The 7642-nt window shown below is 44.8% G+C and overlaps 1 protein-coding gene across 1 annotated transcript in view; it reads right to left on the reverse strand.

Moving 5' to 3' along the window:
• The window catches only part of PAG1 (phosphoprotein membrane anchor with glycosphingolipid microdomains 1), a 138282-nt gene extending 131621 nt beyond the window's left edge, over window positions 1-6661 (reverse strand). Inside the window, exon 1 of the mRNA XM_030839178.2 lies at window positions 6633-6661. The gene's annotated coding sequence lies outside the window, so the exon portion shown is untranslated. The remainder of the gene's footprint in view (window positions 1-6632) is intronic.
• Between the last annotated feature and the right edge of the window lie 981 nt (window positions 6662-7642).

Raw genomic sequence — 7642 nt, forward strand, 5'->3', positions numbered from 1 at the left:
GAATGCATAAATGAGTAAATACCACTCCAACTAAATTTGACTCAAACACTGCCAAGCTTCTAGTGATCGATTATGTGTGAATGAGAGGTTCAGAGCTCTCTGTACAAGGTGCCATGGAAAATATCACAAGGCCACTCCGGTTGCAATTCCCAAGTGCTGAATACAGAAGTTGTGGTGTTCTTGTGTGTAGCCACGTTACAGATCGGCTTTTTTATAGTTTAAGAAAATTTGTCTTGTGTGGTTTTATTGCCTCTGACCTCTAGCATGAGCTGCTTCAACGTTAAAGTTTCCGAGTAGCTTCAGCACGTTCAACCACGTGGGGGTGATGGAGGAAGGAGTTCGGGTGGAGGTGAAAGGCCAGAGTGAGTGGAAGCAACATTAACAGCAATGATTGAGTCACAAATACAGCGAGACCTGAACCCCAAGGACCTATCTGAACACTCTTCATTCCTTACAGAACAAATTCACAGAAAGGCTTCCATATGCAACCTTGGGGCTCCCTGAAGACTGAAATGACAGATGCAGCAACGCTGACGAGTCCCACCTTTCCGTACTTTCAGAAAATCAATTGAAATTGATTACTTACAAATGAATATGAGATATGATAGGTGGGGACTGGGTCCCGTGAAATTGAAGAGGAAAGTACAAGGCTGCTATTGATCAATTAAAACACTTTTTTTAGAAAAACCTGCCTACTCCATAAGGTTCATAGGGTTTCAAGTGCTCTGTAGTTTAAGTAAAGGCCCCCCAATCAGGCCAAACTTCCCTGTCCTCTGCCATAAAATCCACACTTAGAAAATTGAATTTTTCATAAATTTTCAATCACTCACAGGCTTGAAAATTATACAGTCCTATAAAACCAAGAAGGGGGAGTGGGTGAGACATTAACATAATATACCGAAATATTATAACAACGACAACAACAAAAATAATAACTCAAAACCCAAAGGATATGAAGAACTTCTTTTAATGGGTTTTTAAATTGTTTTATTTTGGAAAAGTGTTTCTTACAAAAGGGCAGCTGCATAATACAGAGACCTCTACAACAAACGTTGGCTCCAGTGTGAAATCAGGAAAAAAATAGAGGAGGTGGGGCTCAGGGAAATGGTTTTGAAAATATTACATGTTGGTTTTAAATTCTGCCCTTTCCCTCTGCATTTAGAGTGGAGTTAGACTAGGATGCAGACACAGAAGATGTGACACAATTTTCCTTTTCTGAGACAACACGCTTGCACTTCGCTTGTGAGACATACTTGTTCATTTACTTTTAAAACCATCAAGTTCATCGTGAACAACACGTGACACTGCTGTAGTCATACTCACTGCTGATTAAATCATTTTTGATTTAATATTTTAGAAATCACCTAAGAAAATCTCAGGTTGCTACACTTCTCTCTTCGATGAGAATGACGCAAGTATGTGACATCAAACACAAGGTTTGCACGCCTCTCCACTGTGTCCCACGATCAGTGGAAGGCTTCATGCTTCCTATTTCACGATGCTAACATGGGGGTTTCTTTTCTGAGCTCATTGCATGAACTAAGCTTTAAGCTCTTCCTCAATAAAGATCTGGAAGACGGTGGGCACGGACCTTTCCACCATCCCTTTAGCTCTATCCTAGGGTCACTGTGGGGAGAACATGAGATAGCATAGGATTATTTTGAGACGCACAATAGAGGATATCTCTGTGACACAGCTGAACCATAAGAAGGCCCACACATTGGATGCAGTAGAATGCTGGGCCTCATCAGACTCCTGGCCTCCACTCTTCGCTCAAAAACACACTAGTGTTATCTTGGACAAGTGCTCTGACCTTTCTAGGCCTCAGTTTCCCCTTGTGCAATAAAGGATAACAAAGTAACCACACAAGGTCACTGATTAAAGTAAATATTGTATGTACAGTTCTTAGCATGGCAGCCAGCCCACGGTAAGGGCTCTGTGTTAGCTATTCATTCCATCCAGTAAGGATGTGGCAGATAAATCATACTCGGAGCTGTCTTTCCCCACACCCAGCCCTCGCCCTCAAATTCAGCAACGTCCCAGCCTTGCGGGACTGTCTCTGCCATGTTGCACACGAGCAACTTGCTTGTAGAACCAAGACTTAGTATAACCTCCAACAAGTTTCTCCCGGATGTATGAGGCAAGAGCTCTAGAAATACAATCAGCCCCAGACTCCCCAAGCCCAAAGGGAAGATAATTCAAAACAGTAGAGGGGCTTCCCCGGTGGTGCAGTGGTTGAGAGTCCGCCTGCCGATGCAGGGGACACGGGTTCGTGCCCCGGTCCGGGAAGATCCCACATGCCGCGGAGCGGCTGGGCCCGTGAGCCATGGCCGCTGAGCCTGCACGTCCGGAGCCTGTGCTCGGCAACGGGAGAGGCCACAACAGTGAGAGGCCCGCGAACCGCAAAAACAACAACAACAACAAAAAAAAACTGTAGAGATGACTGGGGAGACTAAATGGTCTTCATTCACTTTATCCATATTAAAATTAGCTTGCATTTCTTGTATGTCTTCTGACAGCAAGGATAGCTAGATGTCAGAGGCAAGTTATTTGGCGATTTAGAGGTAAGCCAATAAATAGTTAACGTAGACAAAAAAATAAAACTGAACTATGTAAATTGTAAAGAATGAGTTAAAAGTAAATTATGGACCCAGGTCGAGTCACAAAAGTGATTGAGGAAGATTTTTACTACAGAATGCCCCAGAGCAGAGGAGCATTTGAAATGTAAGTAAAAGCATTTGAAAGAGTAAAAAGGAATATTTGTACTCTGACAAGGAGAGCTAAAACCGCAGAAAGACTCAGTTGATGGCAAGGACTCTATCTGGCACCCTCCTGGAAGCTCACACCCAGAGACTTTTGATTTGATTTTTTTTTTAATTGAGATGTAACTGACATATAACACTATTCATTTCAGGTGTACAACATAATGAATCAACCTTTGTATATATTGCAAAATGATCACCATGATGAGTAGCTAACATCTGTCACCTCACATAGTTACAATTTTTTTTTCTAGTGATGAGAACTTTTAAGATCTACTCTCTTAGCAACTTTCAAATATGCAATCCAGTATTATTAACTATAATCAACATGTTGTACAGAGAGCTTTGACTTAAAAAAAAGCCCAATTAGAACATCTGTATTGAAGTACCTTACAGTGGTAGGATACCAGGTTTCTTTAAATATTAAATCAGTCTGTAAGCTGTCTGTGGCATATGTGCCCTTTACAGAAATTAGATTTTTTATATCTAGAAAGCAGAGTAAATATTTACCAAGGGCCAGAATACTATGTAGATCTGGATGATAATCTAAGAAAGCCACAGGAAAAAAGCCTTTCAATCGTTCCCAACTTTCGGAAGTCAAGTGAAAAGTTTGACAGACTGGACCAGACTTTTAACAAAGTAGAGTCCATGGGGGGTTGGTTCCAGGACCCGTGAGGATACCAGAATCAGTGGATACTCAAGTTCCTCATACAAAACAGCATTATATTTGCATAGAACCTTAAAGTACATTCTCCCACAGACTTTAAATCATCTCTAGACTACTTATAATACCTCATACAGTGTAAATGCCATGTAAACAGTAAATATGTAAATGCTACAATATGTAAATAGCTGCTGGAGCAAAGCAAATCAAATTTTGCTTTTTGGAACTTTCTGGAATTAAAAAATATATATTTTTTAAACCCGAGGTTAGTTGAATCCACAGATGTGGAACCCGAGGATATGGAAGGCGAAACTGGACTGCTCACACAAGACCCCTAAAACTGCTTCCCACCACACTGGTACTAAGGCCCAGAGGAAGCATGCTTATTTAATATGAAATGTAAATTATTTCCATTTCTGAACATACAGTACACTGTGTTGCAAAGTGCAGGGCCTCTCTGCCCCAGGGGTGCTCTCCAGCTGGGACTGAATTCATGCTCACAGATGATGCTGATTGTGGATCGATGGATGACCTGCTTGCGGTGGTTCACTAGGCTATGTGGATCCTGCAGCTACATCTGCAGGCGGAAACAAACCCAGGAGTGCTGTCCTCCAGCGGGAACTGTGGGAAGGGTAACATACCATTTTTTTTTCTCGATTCTCTGAGTATGTGAATAGGGAAGTGAAAAGCAATGGAATCCACTTCAAACCGAAGGAGAAAACTCATTTCACCTGCTGGCATCTCTACCATGTGCTAATGTAGGCAAGCTTTTAAACAATAATTATGATAATAATAATAGCTCCCAGTCATGGAGAACTATCTTGTGAGTTAAGCACTTTGCATACTTTACTGTTTAAAGTAAATTTCCTCATCTGTAAATTAAAGATAATAACGCACCCATTTTATTATGTTATTATGAGGATTCAAGGAGAAGAGATGGAAAAGGCAGTTTGCAAATCGAGGCGGCAGGGCCAAAAAGGACAGGGTTTGAAAGAGACAGACATGGGTTAAAATCCTAACTGCGATTTCTACTATTTGATCTTGTTGAGTTCCAGTTTCCTTTTCTCCAAAGTGGAGATGAAGCTACCCACCTTGGAGAGGAATTGAAAGAGACATTAGGTCAAACACCAGCTGGTGTCTGCATTACCAGGAGGTTCATACCCTCTCTCCTATTATACATGTGAACTGCTTCTGTTAACCTCCATCAGCAGCCATTCAATGTCCACAGAATCCAAAGATGCATTTCCTTTCCTAACAATAATTTTACTCAGTTTAATAAGCCAGACACTGGTTCAGTAGCTTTACATCTATGAACTCACTTAATCCTCACCACAATCCAGAGAGACAGGTAACTGTTATCCCCATTTTACAGACAAAGACACTGAGGCACAGAGTTTAGGTAACTTGCCCAGATTCAAACAGATGGTACCCAAGCTGCCAGCATGGCTCCCTAGTCTGTCCTCCTAACCATGATGTGACAGTGCATCATGTTAGGAGGGGGTCAACCTGTTTGTGCTTCCATGCTCAGATGTAATCTCTTCTAGAGATGAGCAATGGCTGCTCTCACCAAGTACAAAGTGTTGACTAGCTTTTCAACTTTTGAAATTACATTTTGTGTATTTTCTTAGAATTGCTTAAAAAAAACTATGATATGTTTTTAAATGAGGTGCCTATAACTAGTTCATCTTGTTCCATGTGCTAGAATGCTATAAATAAATGTGCTTCTTTTTCTAAAGAGTACCTAAATAAATCCTACATCAAAACACAACCCTGAGTTTTGGTTTAAACGTCTACTACAAGTCCACATTAAAAAAGATATATTAGGGCAGTCAATGTTATCTGTTTTATTAAACTAATGACTTCTATACCAAGAAATTGGAATATTCTCCTTATTTCTAATATTCACTGTCTTAACAGTCATAGCAGTACTGTATGGTATTTCAAAGTACTCCTTTTACAAATTGAATCAACTCAAATATTAAACATCAATGATGATAATCTATTGCTCTGCTTAAAAGGAATCTCTAGGGCACAGACGAGAGAAAGGTTAAAGAATTCTAGAATTCTATCCTTCAAAGTAGGGCAGGGCAGCTACCTATAAATCATGCTCTTTGTTTATTAAGATAATTAAGCCTATCAGTACACTTAACTTTCAGACTCAACAATTGTCTGGCATGAACCATTTCCACTTTTTCTAAAACAAAGGGGATGTGTTCAAAGAGGTCCTCTGCAAGCTCTCTGTACAATGCATGCTATTTTAAAACATGATTTATTTGTCTAATTCCTGGAGCTGCCTTGAAAAATATACTGGGGTTTTCCTTGCACATTCCCTATTAGGAGAAGACACTCCAATTTGAAGAGTGCACTCTGTTTCATACTGCAGAGCGCTATATCATGTCAACATTTTCATTAAATACGTTCAAGCTAGACCTTAAACAAATGGAATGGAGAGCCACAGCTGCAGCCACTGCAGAGACAGTTATCCTGCCGGGAGGCTTACATAAGAGGTGGAGGACAGTAAGGGTGAAACCCAAGTGTCATCATCTGAACACTATTGCTTTGAGACTTGCTCACATTCTTAAAGTGTATGAAATCATACACGCTGAGCGGGTTTCTCATTTTATTTGCCTTATAGCACAGAACTCTAGGTTGACATATAAGTTGTCTTTCCCTAAAGGACTGGTCTCCAATTACAACTTCTGCCCAGGGGAAGAGAAAAGAGGGATGCGCGGGAAGCCTGGAGGCCTGAGAGGGAATGACTTAGCCCCCATCCCCAAAGATCTATCGCATCCAGGAATATTACTAGAGTCATTTCCTTGAGGACTTGCGATGGAGGTGACAGGACCCCCCTAACACCCCCCAGTCCCCCCCCCGCGCGCGCGCACACACACATACACACACACACGCGCACACACACACAGTCAAAGGGCTTGGAATGTGCAATCAGCAGCAGGCAAAATGCCTTCAGAGCACCTGTCCTCTCACAGCATTTCCGTCTGGCACGTTCAGCAGAGGCTGGAGCCAGTTCTCCCGGGACTGCTTCCTCTCCCCGCGTGCCCTGTCCGCGGCTTCGCACCCTCAACTCCCCAAGCTGGAGCCCTGCTAACAAGAGGTGCCATCCCCAGCTTCCCACGACGTGAAGATAACAAAAACGAACCTCCCCTTCCCGTGGCGCCCTCCAACTTCAAAAACTACAGTCAACTTACTGGGACGCAGACGACAGGGAGCCTTCGGGGGGGACCGCACTCCCGCTGCGCACAGAGCGCCGCGGCCCCGCACTGCCCGGGCGGCGGCGGGTGCGGGGCGAGGTGCTGCCGCTCTGCACCAGCCGCCTTGGCTCCGCGGTGACAAGCGCGGCGGCGGCGGCGACGACAGAGGTTGCACCCGGCCGCGCGGTCCCGAGCGCTGCAGCTGCCGCCCGCCCCGGAGTGCGGCGCTTCGAGCCTCTGGTGCGTGTCTCCGGCTCCGAGGGAATCGGGGCTCAACAAGGAAGGCGGCCAGGGAAAAGCCGAGGCGCTGTAGCGGGGAGAGCTGCCAGCCCGCTCCCAGGCGGTCGATCACATCGCAGGCGCGCCGACAAGCGAGCGGGAAGGCAGGCACGCGCCGCACTCGGCACTCGCCGCCGCGCCGCGGAGAATGACAACCGCCGAGGCAGTGCAGCCGTGCGGGGCGCGGGACACGAGTGCGCATGAGCTCGGCCCTCTGCGGCACGTCACGGGGGTGGGCGGGGCGGGGAGGGGGCGAGGCGGGCGGGGCCGGGTCGGGGCGCGGGGCGGACCCGGGTGCGATGCCCCGCTCCTTCGTGGGAAGGTACCGGAAGTCTCCCGCCTGGGGTTCGGTGAACCTTAAGCTGTGTGGTTGAACTTGTTTGTCTCCAGAGTCCATTGTCTCTGAAAAATCACTGTTTAATCTAAGCGATCCATAGGGCCCCTGGCAAGCCTACAAAAGCCAATTTAACTCAGGTTATAGTTTAACCTTAAAAAGCTGGGATTTAGGGGACGATGTACCTTGGCTGTACATTAAAGTAACTTACGGAACTAGTAAGAGCCTTTTTGCCCTGTCCGCACCCCAGAATCCAGAATAGTAAGTACATGAGAATCTCTAGATGGGGCCCAGGTATCATTAGGTTGTAAAGCTTCCCAGGTGACACCAAGGTACAGTAGAGCTTCTCAAAGGTGTGACAGAATCTTCTAGGGATTTTGTCAAAATGCTGGTT

This window comes from Globicephala melas, chromosome 17 (genome assembly GCF_963455315.2).
Source record: "Globicephala melas chromosome 17, mGloMel1.2, whole genome shotgun sequence".
Lineage (NCBI taxonomy): Eukaryota > Metazoa > Chordata > Mammalia > Artiodactyla > Delphinidae > Globicephala > Globicephala melas.